Genomic DNA, 18,363 nt, shown 5'->3' on the forward strand with positions numbered 1-18,363 from the left:
ACTGCAGACTGCTGTGGGTAAGCTGGTAATATTAACTTTATGTTGCACTTCATGGTTGGAAGGGAGAAGTACAGCAAACAAGACCAGGCTAGTGTGAAGTGGGAAACAGTCATCCTTAACCAATGCTTGGAGCAGGCTGCAAACCCAGGAACTCCATGAATTCCATCAGCCTTTGGTGGAGAAAAACTAAGTAGAAGGCTGTTTCTCAGCAGCCAAGTGGGCTGCAAGGAGCAGCACTCATCCAGTTCTAAAGAACAGTGGCCTAACACCAGGCCTGAAAACATGAGAGGTGGACAAGAACAATGTCACTTACCTAAGAGTAAAAAGCCTTCTTTAAAGACATGGAGATCTGTGCCTCTTGGAAACAAGCTAGACCTATAGTGACAAACTAGGGAAAATAGCTGAGAGAAGTGAGTAAACAGGATGGAGCAGAAACAGAACTGGAAAAGGTATGGTGACAGAAATGCAGGATATAAGTTTGGTACTAGATTCTATTGCTGGATGAGGAAAAGCAAAATCCAAACAAGTCCATAAATTCATTTCAGATATTGACTGCATTGCTTAAGGAACTTCTGTTCTATTACGAGTGCAGAATAGTAATCTATAAAATAGATCTAAAAACTTTCTTCAAGGTGTTTTTTTCCCCTCACATTTTACTGCTCTTAAGATCAAATTTAGTTTTTCTGTGTGAATTTATGCTGCCAAGGCTAGGACTGACTGATGTGTACCCATCATGTTTGTACAAAGAAATCTAGAATATTGCTTATGCAAACGTGCGGATGCAACTTCAGAGGCCAGAGAGAAAACATTTGTCCACGGAATCAGCATTAATAAATTAATAGATTTATGGCTCAAACAGTTTGCCCAAGTAGCACTATTTTACCTCCAAGCCACAGACTTTCACTTGGTTATGTGTGCATTCATTCCATAAGGCAAGAAGAGTCTTTGAATTGTGAAAGCAGAAAGGAAAAAACTGGTAAGAGAGAGACCAAGGAAATGAGAACTAGACCTGGCATGGGAGAATAATTGTCAGTTAAGAAGAAGTAATGGAGGGAGAGAAACACTTGAAAGAATATGTGCCTGTACACTGACTGGAGGTACTTTCAAAAGATCTAATAAATCTGTAATGCAAATTACAGAGAAGGCAGCACAAGGATAACAAGGGAGTAAGGATATATAAAGATAAGATTTCCTTTATGCCTAAAAATGACCAAGGACATAGTAACTATCATACATACTTTTTAAGTGAGCACATTTAAACTATCGTGCTTGAATTCTGACCTCTTGTTTGATGTAAAATTAAGTTTCAAAAATGGAAAAAGAAAAAAATGAACTTGGCTTCCCAATGGGATGCTAAAAGAAGTGCTGCTTGCTGTATTTGTCCATGCACCTTTTTTGCCACTCCTGCTAGAACAGTGTGACGGGCAATTTCTTCAAGTGTAATGAAATGAGTGCCCTAATGTGAACACTTCTCAACAGGAGATCCATGACGCCTTGACAAACTGAAATGCCAGAACCCTCTGCCATCACTGCTCTGTCCGGAAACTGCCCTCAAATATTTGAGACATTCCTGGAATTAATAAATAACTGCTGATTTGGCCTGGCTGGTTGCTGCCTGGTATCCCTGGCTGGCACTGCCTTACAATGGATGGCATTGTTTTGTTGCAGCAATTCTTTTGATTTTCTTCTTAAATTTCCCAGTGCCAGCAACAGGAAGACTGATTAATTTCAACTAATGTGACTGTTGAATCAAAGATATGACTCATTTTAAGGAAGCTTTTGTTGGATACTTAGTCTATCAAACCATGCATACTTTAGATTATTTGGTTATGTAGACAATATGATCAGACAGACACAACCGTTTTTGTTGAACCCAGGTACACATTACTTTTGTACTGAAAAGCTGGACATGAACAAAAGTTATGGTGCAGCCATGTAAAGTCTACAACCTATCCTTTCTGTGCCATCTGGAAAGACATGTATAGTATACAGCGTGTTGAACTTATCACAAAATGACAAAAAGCAAGTAAAAGGGAAAAAAATGTTTGTCAGCCTCAAGTCAGTGAAGCTGTAGTACTCAGAATTTGCTTTATGCAATATGCATAAATGTCAGGTCACAATGCAAAAACTGGGAAACAAAAAGAGAGTATTTTCTGTTGTTATGCTTTTGTGCCATGGAGCAGCCCATAACACACCATTTAACTTCGGGCTCCTTGCTGGACTAAAGAGAATAATGCATTTCAAACGTTTCTTTAATGAATAAAACTAAATGTAATACTAGAGATATTGTCTCTGTTTTTTGAAGCTCACATATACACAGCTAAGTTTCAGGGGAAGTTCATCAGAATGCCTTTGGAAAACACTCGCCTAGGATAATACTGTTTGCTTTTCTATCTGTGCATTTTCATAACCAGCTTTCATTTGCAAAAATGCTTCCAAATGTTAGTTATTCAAGACTCACAATGGCTGAAATGGAAAAACAGTGGTAAAGGGCCATTGTGATCTACTCAAGGCCACAAAAAACCCCCAGAATTTTTTTTTTGTATCTGAAACATGCTTTCATTATTATAGAAATAACTGCTTGGATCACCCACACTTCTGTAAGAAAAATACAGTCCTGATCCTATTATTCAAAAGTATTTAGAAAGAACTAATTTGCAAGATAGATAAATATAACATTTATGGTCCTTTTGATACATGTAACATTCATAGTCCTTTTACAGAAAAGAAAGGAGGACTGCTCTGGGTATCCAAATTACCTTCAAGCCTTCACTACCAGGTAATTTGGCTTGAAGCTGCAAAATACATGCATAAAGTCTCCTGAATAAAATGGGAATATATGGGGGCAGATGCTCCATTTAGCCCAGTCCTCCCTCTCCAATGGAGGTCAAGAGTAGTCATCTAGAAGAAAATGCATAAAACAAGAGCAAGCCTCTTATCATCCCTCCCAGAATATTCTCCTTCTCTTCAGTGATACAGCTGAGATAACAGGGCATTTGGAAATGCAGAGAAACAAACAAAAATTTAAACAGTCCAGAAATATGGAAGATTACCCTACATTAAAACCTGTGTCCATGTCAAGCAATGTCAGCTCAGAGGAAACCCAAGAGGAAAGCTCAAATCAGAAATAAAGATCTGTTCTTTTTCTGCCTACAGACAAGTGTGGCAATGTTGGGTAGGGTTCAACCCCCTTATTTAAGCTATCTGTAAAATAAAATCTGCATGTAGACAAGAATCTGTAAAGAGAAATCTATTATATCATAACAGAACTATCAAAGCAGGAGAATAATTCACCCTGGGCCAATTTATCTTCATTTATTTTAGAGAAAAATCTAAAATTCTGACTTTCAGATTTTCAAAATTAAGCAGGAAAAGGTTTTTACCCTTAGCTGTAACTTTGACCTGTCAGCTAAGAAAATTGCTACAGGTTAGACCCAAAGGCTGAATTCCTGAACTTCAGAGCTTGGAGGAAGTTTAAATCCCAACTCACAGCAAACTTGTCAGACTTTTTCTGTACATACACATTCCTGTTTTCCTGCAGGGGAGGTGTGTGTTGGGGGAATTCCTCTAATACTTTTCTGCTGCAAACTGGTACTCTTTTTTACCTTCTCACCTGATTGCATTCTCAGTATACAGATGGGAAGACTCAAACATTTGGGATCCCTTCCTCTGTAGCTCCAGAAAGGATTTATGCATGAATCCCATTAATATTAGCAGAAGTATTGTGAAGAAATCTGCACTAAGAAGAGAAAATTACCTGAGTTTAAAAAAAACCCCACAAAGTTCTGACATCTAGGAATCCCTGTCACAAAGACAAAGAAATAAGGAATGCAGGACAACTTATTTGCCCAACTGCAGGACATCTAGTCTGATAAACTCAAGCTGCCTTAATTCAGAAGCAGAAACTGTAACAAGTTAAACATTTTAAAGGTAGTTTCACTTTTGTTTATTATTGGTTTGAATATTCAAGAAAACAAAACTGGAATAACTGACACATACACAGGAGGGAAAGCAACCCAAATCCATTCATTGTTTTAAATACAACAGAAAGTAATGTTATTCCCACTAGCAGAAATGGATCATGAAGCTACTCTTCAGTTTGTTCAATCTCTGCTGCACTCAAAGGAGAGATACAGGGGGGATCCCTAAGCATACTTTCCTGTTTTTCTCATTCCACCTGGAAAAGAAGGCTGAGCCTGTGCATGAGTTACTCCCAGTGCATCCAAAGGCACTGCCTATGGGGTTCTGCAGTGAATTGTCTGCCTACAGGGAAACCTTATGAAAAGCTTTTAACAGATTCCTGCAAGAAGAATTAAGCAGTTCTTCAGAGAACAGATGGAAGGAGAAAAAAAAAAATTTCCATTGCCAGCACCTGCTCTAGCCTCATATAACTAGATGATTATAGCATTCCTGTCTTAAATCATTCTCAAAAGGGGACCAAGTTTAAATTTTACAAACCTCAAACCCTAATTTAACCAAATAAAATACTACTCAGCCTCGTCGAATGCTTTATACAAATTCTTAAATAAAGGAGGTAGAGTTCTTCTCAAGTGAGACATCATATTTATTTTGACTTTAGACCTAACTCAAATCCTGCAACTCTGTGAATAAGAAAGAAAGAAAAATAAAAGTATTTCAAGTGCACTTGCCAGATTCCAACCTGGGTAAATACAGTTTCCTCATTTCAGCCCATTTTGCAGTTTCAACAGTCTAAGTTTTCTGCCTCTATACTTTAAGTTTGTAATGCTCTTGTTTCTTATTCCAAAAAGGGTCCTGGTTTTTTGAAGCAGATGATAAGATTCCTGTGCAGTTTCTTTAAAAATTTAAACCTGTGATTATGAAAACATGCAGTCATATGCTTAGCTTACAGCTGGTTAGCTATTCCCCTGGATTTTTAGTCCTACAGGACTAGTCACATGCTTAAATAACAAGCAGTTAGAAGCATTCACAAGAGTTTATAAGTTCCATTAGAATTTTTTCAGGTAGACAAACCTACCAGAATTCAAAATACTAATGCCAGGATTTGTATTTCTGTCACTGCTCAGAAAATATAACAAATATGTATAAGATAAAATGCATATGTAAGGTAAATATTTCCATGTTTACAAATGCAGTTCCCAGTAGAACTGAGACATCTCAAAATCAGTGACAGTCTCAAATTCCAGAAAAAAACAAATCTTTCTGAGTCATTACATATTGCAAATTGCAGTGCCCATCATAGAATTTTTATAATTCTTACTGGTAGCTTTTCATGTTGTTACTACTTTTTCCATAAAAAAAAAAAAAAAAGTATTATTGATCAGAACATCTATTTTGTTTTACATCCTTTTTAAACAAGAACATAGACTATTTTCCATAGCACTCAGACTAGAGGTAGCTACATGTACAGCCCAGCCCATGGCACACTGGAAGAATTCCCACTTAGATAAATGGTTTTTGTTGCAGACTTCTTGGGAAAGTTCCTGGAGCTGCAACAATAATTGCATTGAAGCCAATGAAAGTTCTGGGTGTGCCATTAAATGAGAAAGAAATAGGTCCACACAGGCTTGTACAAATTAGAAATAGTCTAAACAGACTGCAAATCTCCTGTTGATACTTTAATTTGGATTTTTAAACCAGAAATTCCTTCATCTGCTTTTCACTTAGCAACATCTCCATTTTATCCTGCCTTTCACTCAGAAATCTGGTCATATGTATGGTCAAGACCAGAAACATAAAAATCTAGCACTAAATCCGGAAGTACTACTTGCTTGTTTCTTGGTCAAAATCCCTGCTGAGATCTATAAAAGAGTATGGGCTAAAAAAAGCTGCTGAGAATTTATCTAACTCAAAAAAATGGATGACACATTACAACACAGTCCTGTGACAGTCCACCCAAACTGGGAGAAGTGGCACGCAAAAGGATTTCTTCCATGACCTGCCAAATGCACTTTGACCTCTTTTTAGCAATTTCCTTAGGCCTTCTGCTGGAATTCAAAGGAGTTCTCAAGTCCATTGTCAAAAAAGCAGACACCTTACAGTGCTCCAGTTTTAAATCTCAGGAAGACACCTCTGCACCTAAACCATTCTCCTCAGCCTGCCAAATGCTTTGTCCAGTAAAATGATGCAAAAGGACTGATTTGACAGGATAGGAACTGCATTCTGCAGCTGAAATTATGTATTGCTAGACATCCATAAGTAACATTAAGATTAACCTAAAACCAGTGCTCATTACTTATTTAATTTTCTTTAAGAAAAGGTATAATTCACAGAAATTATTTTATGTCCCAACAAGTTCTTAAAGTAGCCATCCTCTCCAAAGCTGCACAGTAAGAATGTAACATTTTGTTGAGTGGTACCTCTGCATTTCACATTAGATGCCACAGAAAAAGCCCAGGCTAAAAACACTTGTGGGGACAGTGGATCTCAAAAAGCAATTACAGAAACAACAGAAAATAATATTTAAAAAAAATTCAGCTGCTACCAGATGAATATATAATATATATATACGCTGAATAAATATATTAATGATATACACTGATTTAAATATATACACTGAAAATTTAGATGGCACGGTCTCTAGTCTGTCATGGAGTATGCATGAAGGAATTCTAGTGTTTACATACAGGAAGTAAAAAAGCACATTTTGCTCTTTGTATAGTCTTACATAAACTTCATAATGTCAAGGACAATACATCCTCCTGGCTAAGGGACAAGAAGAGCTGCTATTAAGGAAAGTTTGCTGAATGACACTCATCTCCTGTCACACAAAGTGTACGTCTGGAGAAGAGAATGGTGTCTTATCTGCTAAGGGAAAAGACCTGGAGTAAACAGAAGATTTCTATGTACTTCTCTCTGTAGAGAATGATCTGTTGGACTATGCAGAAGTGGGAACAAAGTGCCTTTAAACTATGAAGATCATTCTCTGGAATAAGATAATAAGGTTTCCACTATTTTTCTCCTTGGAACTTTCCTGTACACAGTTAAAAACAAGCCTACCAGTCTACTATGCCACCTGCAGAAAAATTCCATGCAGCAAAAAGATCAGAGAATCATTTAGGTTGGAAAGACTCTTAAGTTCATTGAGTGCAGCTGTTAACTCAGAACACCCAAGCCCACCATTAAACCATGTTCCCCAGTGTCAAACCCACATGTGTCTTCAGTACATCCAGGGATGGTGACACCATCACTTCCGTGGGCAGCCCATTCCAATGCCAAACTACTCTCAGACAGGACTGCTGACCCAGGATGGAAAGTGGCTTGGTGAGCACTTCAGCCAGTACCTCCACTCAGTAGGCTTGGGTGGATTTCATCTGGCCCCACAGACTTTTGTGTGTCTGAGTGGTGCACTACGTTGCTAACTACATTTCTTCTTGGATTTTGGGGCTTCATTCTGCTCACCATCCCTGTCTTCTGCCTCAGGGGGCTGGATATCCAGTGGAACAACTGGTCCTACCATTAAAGACAGAGACAAACCTCTTAAACTGCATTCAGTCAACCAAACAAGCATGCTTTGCTTCCATGGGAATCAGCATCTTTTTTGACACAATCTAGAACCTTGAATCTCTGTTTGCTGTCTCTTTACCCATTTAAATGTGCAGCTGTTATCTGTTTGCTCAGCAGACAGGGCAATGAGAAGAGACCCAAAAAATCAATGCATGTAACATAAATCTCCTAACTCTAACCTCAGATCAGTGCCAGGCCCATGAATCAGGGTATCTCCTTCTGAAAACACCAGCATTCTGGGCAGAAATACCACCTTTCTTTGGAAATGCTAATGCTATAAATACAACCTTACATGAAAAAGCTCACAGCCCCGTTCAGGTCAGTACTGTTCTGACCTCCTCCCTTACACGAGCAGTAATAGTCTTGGGCGGGCTGTCACAACTATTATGTTACATCAGACTCTATCAAGTAACACAAAATATAATAAGGATCTTGTGAATATTCCCGAGAAAACAAAAAGAAGACATTGCAAGTGATCTCTTGCTCTCCTGTAGGTTTCATGTCTCATCTGAAAATTCCATTATAACTTCTAGATAAATACAGGACCTGGATGATGATGATTGTGAATGCTGCTCTTGTGGAAGTAACACTGACTTTGCAGATCCTTAACACCATATCTGGAACAAAACAATCAGGAGTTTCCTTCTACATGGTGCCCCTTTAGTGTGCAATGCTGGGAGTGCTCATGGTGTCTTCTCAGCTGCACTCCTGAGCCATGGCAGGAAAAAGCCTCCAGCAACAGTCAGAAACCCATGGAACACAAGCAAAAACCTGTGTTTTGGAAAAATAGGCCTCACTGAACCTGGAAAGTATTACCATATCTTGCTCTCCTGTGTAGGAAGTTGTTCACCTCCATTTTAAGCAAGACAGAGCAAACAAAAGCCTATTCTGTCTCCTGTAACATGGCACCATGTGACTGCCCAAGTGTTTGCTTGTGTCTCCTGGGAGTGGGTGATGCAGATTAGACACGGCTGCAAGGGAGAAGAGTGGCTCAGAGCTCAGGATTCCTTTCAGGGGTGACCAACAGAAGATGTGAGTTTGCTTATGCACCACGTCACCCCCTTGGTCTGATGAAAGGCTCCACACCTCCCCTCCCTCCCCTCTCCTTTAATCTCTGCGTGCTGCTATGCGGAAGGTGCCAACTTGAGAATAGACAGTTCTGAAAAGAAGGCAATTAAAAAAAAAAAAGCACAGTACTTTAGAAATTTAAACAACAAGCCCTGTGATCAAAATAATTCATAAAGGGAAGGATTTTATGAAGTCATTTCACGAGCACACAATGCCTTTTTTTTTGCTTTGTTTTTTAAATAAATCCGTCAGTACACATGCCAAGGCAACACATCTGAATACAATATCAGTAGACACACCCTGAATCCCTGCGCCTGTGCTCTCCCAAGTTACAGCAAAGGCTAAAAGTTGGGCTTTTTGCCCAAATTTTAACAATTATCAATTTATTTCTTTTCATTTGGGTGCGTTAGTTAAAGTCTTTTTCTTCCCCCTCACTCCCCCTTTGTCCTCCTTTATGAGAGTTTCTTTTTCTCCTCCCTTCACAAAAAAAAAAAAAAATTCTGAAAAATAGATTTTTCTCTTACTGACGGTAAGTGTGTCTGCTTTAAAAAAAAAACACCTAAAGAGATCTAACTTATAATGAATCCCTCTGGCATAAGGAAGCCTGTTCTAATCTCTCTTTATAGGGCTTGAGTGATAGTTTTGCTCAACGAGTATTGACAGGGCCGTCCTGTTTCTCAGGCTTTCATTTTCCCTGAGTTGGAAAAAGGATACAGTGCATTTTCACATTCTCCAAGTCTGCAGTTGTTTTTATATAAGAAGCAATTTGCTTGGGTCACATCAGGTCAAATGGGAAGCCTGCCCAGCTCTTGGTTTTAAAGGAAAAACATACAGAAAGACACAAAAACACAGCAGTTTCCTTCATTAAATTCCACTCTACCTGCCATGGGCTTGCAGCCACAATGGAATTTCCCACCCTGGCTGACCATAGCTAAACTTTTTTTTCCTTCTCTCAGTAAAAAGTCTTACTAGTTTTCTTTCAAGTGAACTTTGAGGTAAGGGTTATTAAAGTCGATGCAATTGTCCTTTATAATAAATAAATAAATTAATAAAGGCTTTCATGGGACTGTGGCCAAATGCTGAAATCCTTATTGAAGCCCAGATTCTGATCTTTGTTACAATGCTGTAAGTCAAAAGCAACTCTTCTAAAGTTGCTGGAATTGTGCCTGGGTAAAAGATCAGGATCTTGCCTCAGTTTTTAACTCATTTCTTACTCAGGGAAAACCTCACTTGACTTTGGTATGAGTCTGCCTGAGTTAAGACTGCCTGTGAAGCACAGAGTGAAGCCTGTCTCTGCAATGGGTTAGGCGCTCTGCTGGGCTCTGCCAAACTTGCACTGCCTTCAACACTTGAAAGGCATGGCACCCAAATAACTGCCTTGTTTATTACTCAGTAATTGCAAAAGTTAGCTGAACTAGGAGAGCTTACTCCCAAGGAAAGGAAAGCAGCCACAGTGCACCCCCAGCCTCCCAAATGACCACGGGAACCTGAGGTGAAATTCTACCCAGAGCTGCACGAAGAGGAGGCTGAGGAAGTGACTCAGTGTGAACACTTTTACGAACAATAGATCACCAAGATGCTTCATTGATTGCAACGCAGCCCTTAGGAGAACCAGAGCTGCTTGCTTTGCTTTGACTATGAATTTATTGTACACCAAAACAAGGGGGGGGGGGGAAGAGAGAGGGAAGAGAGAGAGAAATAATGGATATATCCTGAACCAGAGGTGAGATTGCTTCTTTTAAGGTGCTAAAAGGGTGTTTAATTCGAATCCATCCAAATGTCAAAGCATTTATACCTGGCCTCTCTCTGCTGAACACCCAGTTGTTCCCACTGCTTTGCTAGTTTGCATTTAACTGCAAATGCTATAATTATGTTTGCAGAGCAGTTTCCATTCAGACTGTTTGCTCATAACTTTCTGCAAAGTTCTCCTTTTGGTCCGAAAGAAGACCAGTTCTTGCGAAGCATAAAGCAGATTGGGGGCAGGTGGAAAGAAAGCAGTGGAGGATCTGCTCAGCCTTGACAGGGCACCACAAGTGGGTGGCCCCTGCCCCTTCTCACAGTTTTCTCCACGCTGAAAAGCCATTCAGATTGCTTTTTTTTTTCCCTACAATAAATAAAAAAAAAAAAAAAAGGAGAAAAGGAAAAAAAAAACCCAAGCCCAAAACCTAAAAAACCAGCTGGCTCAGTGCCCCTGCATCCTCTCTTTTCCAGACACTCATGTGTGAAACAATGGCAGTTTTGCCTGAATCAGGGCTGAGGATTGCTGGACTTGGCCTCTGATGGATTTTTTTGACTTACTATCGTGACTTTCATCCAGAGATCACAAAGGGTTTGCTCTATTTATCACACAGGGCAGACCTTTGAAGCTGTCTGAGCCGAATGAGGGCAGTGTCCCTTCTTGCACCTCAGTGTCCTTTCCCTGGCTGTCTCAGAAACAAATGAGTTTTTAAAAATTTCATATACTCTCTTTGGCTTCACAGGCTGGCTAGTAAGATACTGCAAAGTTCTCTATTTTGTTTTCCTACGGTCAGATGGTTCTTTTCTTTTTCTTTTTCTCCCTGCTCACTCTGGTGTCTGTTTTTCTAGTTGATTCATCTATTATCCCTCTTTATGTAATTAAATTTCTCTACTCAGTGTGTCATTGTGCTCAGGCTGTATTGTGCTCTGTCACCTCCAATTCCTTTCCTTCAGAAACTCCACATCCCAATTCCTCTTAGAAGTTGCTTGCTGAAGCATTTGTTCTTTCAGCATCCCCATACGTTTATAAACTGGAGATTAGTTCACTTTGTCTGACTTCCAAAGCCATTTGCTGCTTGAGACCATTTCATGAGCTTGTCTGTTCATGTGGATAAATAACAACAACAACAAAAAATAAAATAAAATTCATCTGTATGTGAATGAGGAAGAATAAACAGCAATTGCATGGAACAAATACCAGTGAGGGTGAAATTAGTAACAGTCACAGTTTTTGCTGATGTTGCCCCTGCCTGAACTATTTTACTTTGACATACCTTCAGACAGTAGGATTTCACAAGTTAAAAGGATGATATACCTTTTTAGTAGAACCAAGTGATGTACCGTAACATTGAGCTCATGATTCCAGCATTTCTATGCTGAAAAGTCCCTAAACTCACAAACTTCTGTCTAGATGATTAATCTGAATACTCTGCAGTTCCCCAAAGCAGTCCATTATTTCCCACAAAGCCTTTAAAACTTCCTACAAAATTCAGGATTTTGAAGTGATGTCTGGCTAACAGATGTGCTTGTTCTGACACTTTCAGATATCTTCCCTGAAAACAAGAGTCCTTTCAACAATTCAAATTCAAGTCAATGGCAAAATTCCTATTGATTTAAAAAGATATGCTCAACTCTTGAAGTAAGGAACTGAGCCTGTCAATCACTTTGTGTGTAAAATCAGAATAAATACAGAAATTCCAGTCTCCATGTGTATCCATCAAACTGTTTTCAATATCTGCAGTTTAAAAATACGGCAGAAGGGGGAAAAAAAAGTTTTGAAATGGTTTACAGGAGAAATGAAGGCTGAAGTTAGATGCAGCCCAAGAAGCTATCATGAGCAGCAGAAGGGCTGCAAGAAGGTTTCCTTTCTCTTGAGAATGGGGCTTTGAGCACCCTGGTGTAGTGAAAGGAGTCCTTGTCCATGGCAGGTGGTCTGGAATGAGATGATCTTAATTTAAGGACCCTTTCAACACAAACAATTCTATGCTTCTATGATGAGATGAGACATTTATGGCAGTCTCATCAGCAGATTTCCACTCCTCTGAAATGGTCTGACTCAATTTGCAAGACATCACACAACTTATTTCTCTGCTTGAACCCCCTTGGATCTGCATTTCTGCTCACAGAGATGTACAGTGCTGAAAGCTTCCAGGCTTTAGAGTCTATACCCACAGTCTGCAGGACTCAGGGGAAAACTGGGTCATCTGTATGTAACCACAAATAGTATAAAAGCAGATAGAGGTGAGAACCAGAACTTTTTGTGTCTCTGGTACAAACCTCTACATGGTAAATGCCTCATCAGAGACTAATGATCTGTTGGAGAGAGAATCAGGAGACCAGGTGTACCACTGAAGTCTTAGAGAAACATTTGCCAGCAGAGCTTCAATTCTGGTCAGGGAAACTTAACAGCCTTAAACACCACAACTGACTAAATAAATGTCTTATAATTTTATAAATGACAGCAGGAATGACTGCAATTATGCTTATTAGCAGATAAAAATGTCTCTAAAGGATTGGATTGGGGGGGGTTTATAAAGCAAAACAGGAAACAGGCTCATTGAATACATCTGTGGTGCATGGTTAATCTAAGCCTTGCATACGTTCATTTTCCATGCCAAGCATGATCAGTATAAGACATGATTATAGTCTACCAGTTCTAGGGGTTAGAGCTTGAACTACTATGGAAAGCTAGCTTAAATTTATAATCGTGTTAAGATATTAGACGTATTTTCCTAAATATCTGCTTAGCAATTTTGTATTTTGACTGCTTCAACAATGTTCCCAGAACCAAGCCTTTAAAATTAACTACATCAATATTTGCTAAGGATTTTTCTGAAGTCAAACTAGGAAAAAAGTTGCAAGTATGTTACAAGTTCTTCTCTATAACTTGCTGGTGCTGCATTCAGTTTAATTGAAATTCCACATAATTTATGATTTTTACAGCCTTCAAGAGTGGTGGGAACAGGAAAGAGAAAGTAAGAGATATTAATCAATCATACCTCAATGATTTTGATATTTAGGATAAAATCAGAGACCCAGAAAGAAAATATTTATGATTGATTTCAAAGTCTCTAGGATTTAAGATTTCTTATTATTTATTTGCTTAAATTGTAGATAATTTAATTACTAAAGTACCTAATTGATAAAATAACTGGGCAGAGGTAAAAAAAAAAATCACTAATGATATGTTGACCACTACCAACCACCAAAAGCAATATTTATCTTTTTAAAAACACATCAAGAGCAACTAGCTTTCATGCCTTCAGAGCCACGCGCTATTCCTAATTTCTATACAGAGAAAACCATAAAACACATTTCACAGGCAAAGAAAGGTACGAGGTACGGGACCTCCTTGCAAAAAGCAATCTGCAAGCTTGGAGATCACCAACTTGCTCAAGGATTCTGCTGTTTTACTGCTCAGCTGGGCTGAGCTGGGCTTGCAGCTGGGACCTGGGTGAGCTGCTAATCTTGGCCTCCCTGGTCATCGCAGCAAGAGGGACAGAAATGATCGAGCGGCACCCGGTGCCAGCACAGCCCCCCTGCGCATCACACTCCATCCTCTCATCCCATTCCATCATCCTCCCATCACACAGCATTCATCCTCCCATCCCATTACATCCATCCTCCCATCACACACCATCCATCCTCCCATCAGACTCCATCCATCCTGCCATCAGACTTCATCCTCCCATCAAACTCCATTCTCCTATCACACTCCATCCATCCTCCCATCACCTTCCACCCATCCTCCCATCACCCTCCATCCATCCTCCCATCACACACCATCCTCCCATCACATTCCATTCATCCTCCCATCACCCTCCATCCATTCCCCCATCACCCTCCATCCATCCTCCCATCACCCTCCATCCATCCTCCCACCACCCTCCATCCATTCTCCCACCACCCTCCATCCATCCTCCCATCACCCTCCATCCATTCTCCCACCACCCTCCATCCATTCTCCCACCACCCTCCATCCATCCTCCCATCACCCTCCATCCATCCTCCCACCACCCTCCATCCATTCTCCCACCACCCTCCATCCATTCTCCCACCACCCTCCATCCATTCTCCCACCACCCTCCATCCTCCCCGCTCAGCCCTGTGGCTGCCTGAAGCTCGGAGCGCTCATGGACCTCAGCACAGCTCAGTGCTAAAACCTTCCCTACACTGGTAGGGCTGATTTTGTACAGTAGGTAAGGATACTCGGATTTCTAACTTAAATTGTACCCATCACCACAACTGAAATACTTGGATTTTTTTTTTCACATTTCAAAACCTGCCAAGGTCTTGCTTTTTAAAAATGTATTATTATTATCATTATTTTCCCCTAATGTGCAATTCCTGCATGGACAGATCTAGCTAGGTACTATGTTTGAGATGCCAAAGCTGCATGAATTCTCTAGAAAGATTTGGCATTCACTTGCTCAGAATTCAAGTTTCAATGAGATTTTCCTTGCTTTAATCGGTTTGAGCTAGCTCTTTGGCATTGTCTTATAAATAATAGAAGCTACACACTGCACTGTTATAACATCACTCATCTAAGGATCTCATAACTTAATTAAGAGGGACACTGTCAGGTTAAAAATCATATATTTTTTATTAAGTAATTTCCTTATCTATGTTACTAATAACATTTTAGGCTATTAAGCTGGAACAATTTCTTAAAATCTAATTTAACATCTACTACTAGCATGTATATATTATATATACACACATCTGGTTTACTCTCTGAGATATTAAAACAGATGTGCTAGCTTTACTTTTGCTTTAAGTTGGATTCATTTACAGATTTTCATGTGTGAACAGTGTTCTTCCTTCAGAGTGGTATAAACACTTCACAGGAACATTTATATGCAAACAAAAAACTGTATTAACATCCAAGAAAATAAAACATATGTTTTTGTTAATATAAGACTTGCAAGGATTCAACAATAAAACTTTATTTTTGGAGAAAACTGCCTAACATTGTATGGTGGTTATTTTCACTTTCTCTAAAGGGAAGGTGACAAGTACTATTTCTGTAGTGCTTAATTATGGGAGAGCACAAATCTGTTTGCTGTGAGGGAATACATCATTAATAAATTCATTCCGCTATATTTGAGCCTCTTCAGATAACCAGAAATGAGCTGTTACTTCGCTGAGGCTTAAAGCAAGGCTTGCTTTTTGATGGGAGAAGCTAGTGGTGGGGAAAGTTAGCATAATGAAGTTTCTACCTGTCAGAGTTCAGCTCAGCTCCAAGTTGTTGAAGCCTACGTGGCACTGCCACAATAGGGGACAGTCGCTAAAGCACGGCGGGGTCCCTGGGAATCTATAGACATAAAGTGGAACATCGAAAACCACACTGTGTATTTTTCCAGACTTCACTTTACACAGGGTAAAGCTAAGACACATGATCAAAGTCACACACTGAGTTGATGATAAAACCAAAACAAAAATCCATAGCCTGCACCATTCATTCCTCACTGAACTACTTAGTTTCTTCCTGACGTTTCAATGTATTTCATATGAAGAACAAGAAAAAAAGCAGAATTTTTCACTTTTATTCCTATTAGCTAATACAGCAAGAAAGATGGGGATTTCACTTTCAGTAGGCCATTTTGAGTCTCAAGAGATTCCTCCTCTTTCTTCCCTTCCCTAGGTTCAGTGATCAGCAGAGCAGGTGTTCACTTGCAGATCCAGAGCTCCTGACACAAAAGGAGTTTTATATTTCATTTTGCTTTTCAATGGTCCATTGCTCAGACATCAGTCCCAGAAGACATTCTGCCAACTACTAAACTTTTTAAGCAGGTGGGGGTAGAAATGAGAAGCAGGTCACGGAGTCAGTAGCATGAGTCTGCTCTGTCTACCATTTAAAAAGAAATCTGCAATATGACTGGAAAAAAACCAGAAATAATAAAAATATACAGCCAAAGGGCCTCTCAAGAACAAGTGAGGAGCCATGGGACCATGGGAGTGCTAAAGCTAGCACTGAAGAATGGTGGTGCAACCTGACAGTCACAACTAAACGCAACGCTGTTGTGCACAAGACTCCCTGAAATGACAAACACTAAGGTTCTTGAGCTTAAATGAGACTGCCTCCAAACTCAGCTGCAAATGCTACATGCTCACGGCTAGCACTTCACATCGCAGAGACAATATGAAACTAGGCCAAGGACCACCTTCTATGACAGGAATAATTAAAGAAACATTATTCTGCCTGAAAATGTGTTTTATGCAGTAAATGTGTGAGCTTTCAGAGGCACCCTTTTGCTGGCTGGTTGCAGCAGTGGGACTTCGGTGTATGTTTGCTTGCTCACAGCAAAACCTCTGATAACCTCTTCTAAAACCTTCATTATTTCACATTAACAGCATTTCATGTCAGGGTCAAATACAACTGCATGAGAGCCACAGTTTTCAAAAAGGGCAGGAGAGTGTATCCAGGCTGCCACAAAATACAGATCCCAAGGACAGACTTTTCATGTTGTATCTATTCAGGATCCAGGACATAATAGCTTAGAACCCATGGCATGGGTCCGAATGGTGGCATTCCTGTATCATCCACTAACCAGAAAGGTCCTTCACAGGCTTGGTTAAGTCTTTCAGATTACTGGTGTTTCAGTTTTGCAATTAGTTATGTGGGGGACTTGTTTTGAGTAACAGTGTTTTAGCACTGTGAAGTCCAACCATCATTATGTACACTCAGCCAAGCCAGCCAGGGACAACACAAAGGACGATGCTTTTCAAAACTGTATTTGTGTCTTTGTGTTGTTGTCTTAAAAGTATGAGGTCTGATTAATCTGGTATTAATGTGTATAATTGTCTCATTAATCAGCACAGACCTTTTTCAGCTCTATGTATGCTTCACCAGTGAATAAATTGAAACAGTGATGGTATTTTTTCAAGTAAGACAATTTTTAAATGTCACACACACATATCTGTGTCTGAAGATATTTGCCTTCCTCCCTGGCTTTTTGTAAAACCAGAATATCGAATTTAAAGGGAGCTTGTCCAATACAGCAAAGTCAAGCCTTGGAGGCAAGTACAGCTATAACCCTTCATGCCCACTTTGCTTGCTTTAAGGCTATATTAATGTCCAGAAAGCAAATTTAGTTCTGTGTTTCTGTGCTTAGGGATGTTTCTCTTAAAATTTAGAAACAAATCCTTAGTTCATGGATTTATAAATACTGCTGAAGTCAAAGTAAAAAGAAAAACCCAACACCTTAAGAGTTGATCCAACTTTAAGTTCACATTTACTGTAATTACTGGGGAAAAACATCACAGCAAACCAGCTGTAGCTATTTAAAAAGGAATTTAAGACTGACTCTGGGGTCCGATACCTTTCTCTCGTGGACAGCTGAGCACACAGGGAAGATGTTCACAGTATGGCATACTCTCAAACTGCTAAAACAATTAGCCAGAGTAACCACAAGCCAATGGCCTCAACCCTTTCCACATAAAGATTAACAAATTCAAGGTGACCATTACCCTGAAATTATTGCCATAACATGGTGATATTCATTGCATGTGTCCAGTTCAAAGGTGTTGCAAAACACGGGTAGAAAACTTCATTTTTCAGAGCTGAGCACTAGCAACAAAATACTTGGGTTTTCAGTGCTGATTACACAGGAAACAAAATGAGGTTTTGTGTTTGAATAGCTGAAATCAAATATGATTGCATTCCACACCTCTCTCTCCTTTGCCCATTCTTGGGCTCAGATAAACACCAGCTCATTTATGTTCTTGCTTCCTCTTGCATTCCTCCAACCTCTGTGTCCATAAGCAGTTCCCACTCATGGTTTTACAAAGTGTTTATATTCTCCCTTCTTTCTTTAGCCATGGCATGAACCTGCAGAAAGGCTTTTTCCCTCCAGCCACCACTCTGTCAGGTTGTGTCAAGCCTGGTAAGGCAATAGCTGCTGCAAAAATGCCCTGTTGGGAATGGTTCCCTCTATGGTTCATGCAAAGGACTAAAACTCCAGTCTTTTGGTCTATGTTTTACTATCATCAGACATTACAACCACTAATTATAACTTTGCCTTGTCCCTCACCTCTCCCTGAGCAGTTTCCTCTCTTCCCTGTGAGCAGAGT

General features: G+C 39.7%; 1 protein-coding gene across 20 annotated transcripts in view; it reads right to left on the reverse strand.

Annotated features, from left to right (window-relative positions):
- ZBTB20 (zinc finger and BTB domain containing 20) overlaps positions 1-18,363 on the reverse strand; it is a 474,683-nt gene that overhangs the window by 195,601 nt on the left and 260,719 nt on the right. Inside the window, exon 1 of one of the 20 annotated variants that reach the window (XM_063148352.1) lies at positions 15,510-15,563. The exons of the other annotated variants lie outside the window; for them this stretch is intronic. The gene's annotated coding sequence lies outside the window, so the exon portion shown is untranslated. Of the gene's footprint in view, positions 1-15,509; positions 15,564-18,363 lie in introns of those variants that run through there. 20 annotated transcript variants of the gene reach the window in all.

The sequence above is a fragment of the Melospiza melodia genome, chromosome 2, assembly GCF_035770615.1.
Source record: "Melospiza melodia melodia isolate bMelMel2 chromosome 2, bMelMel2.pri, whole genome shotgun sequence".
Lineage (NCBI taxonomy): Eukaryota > Metazoa > Chordata > Aves > Passeriformes > Passerellidae > Melospiza > Melospiza melodia.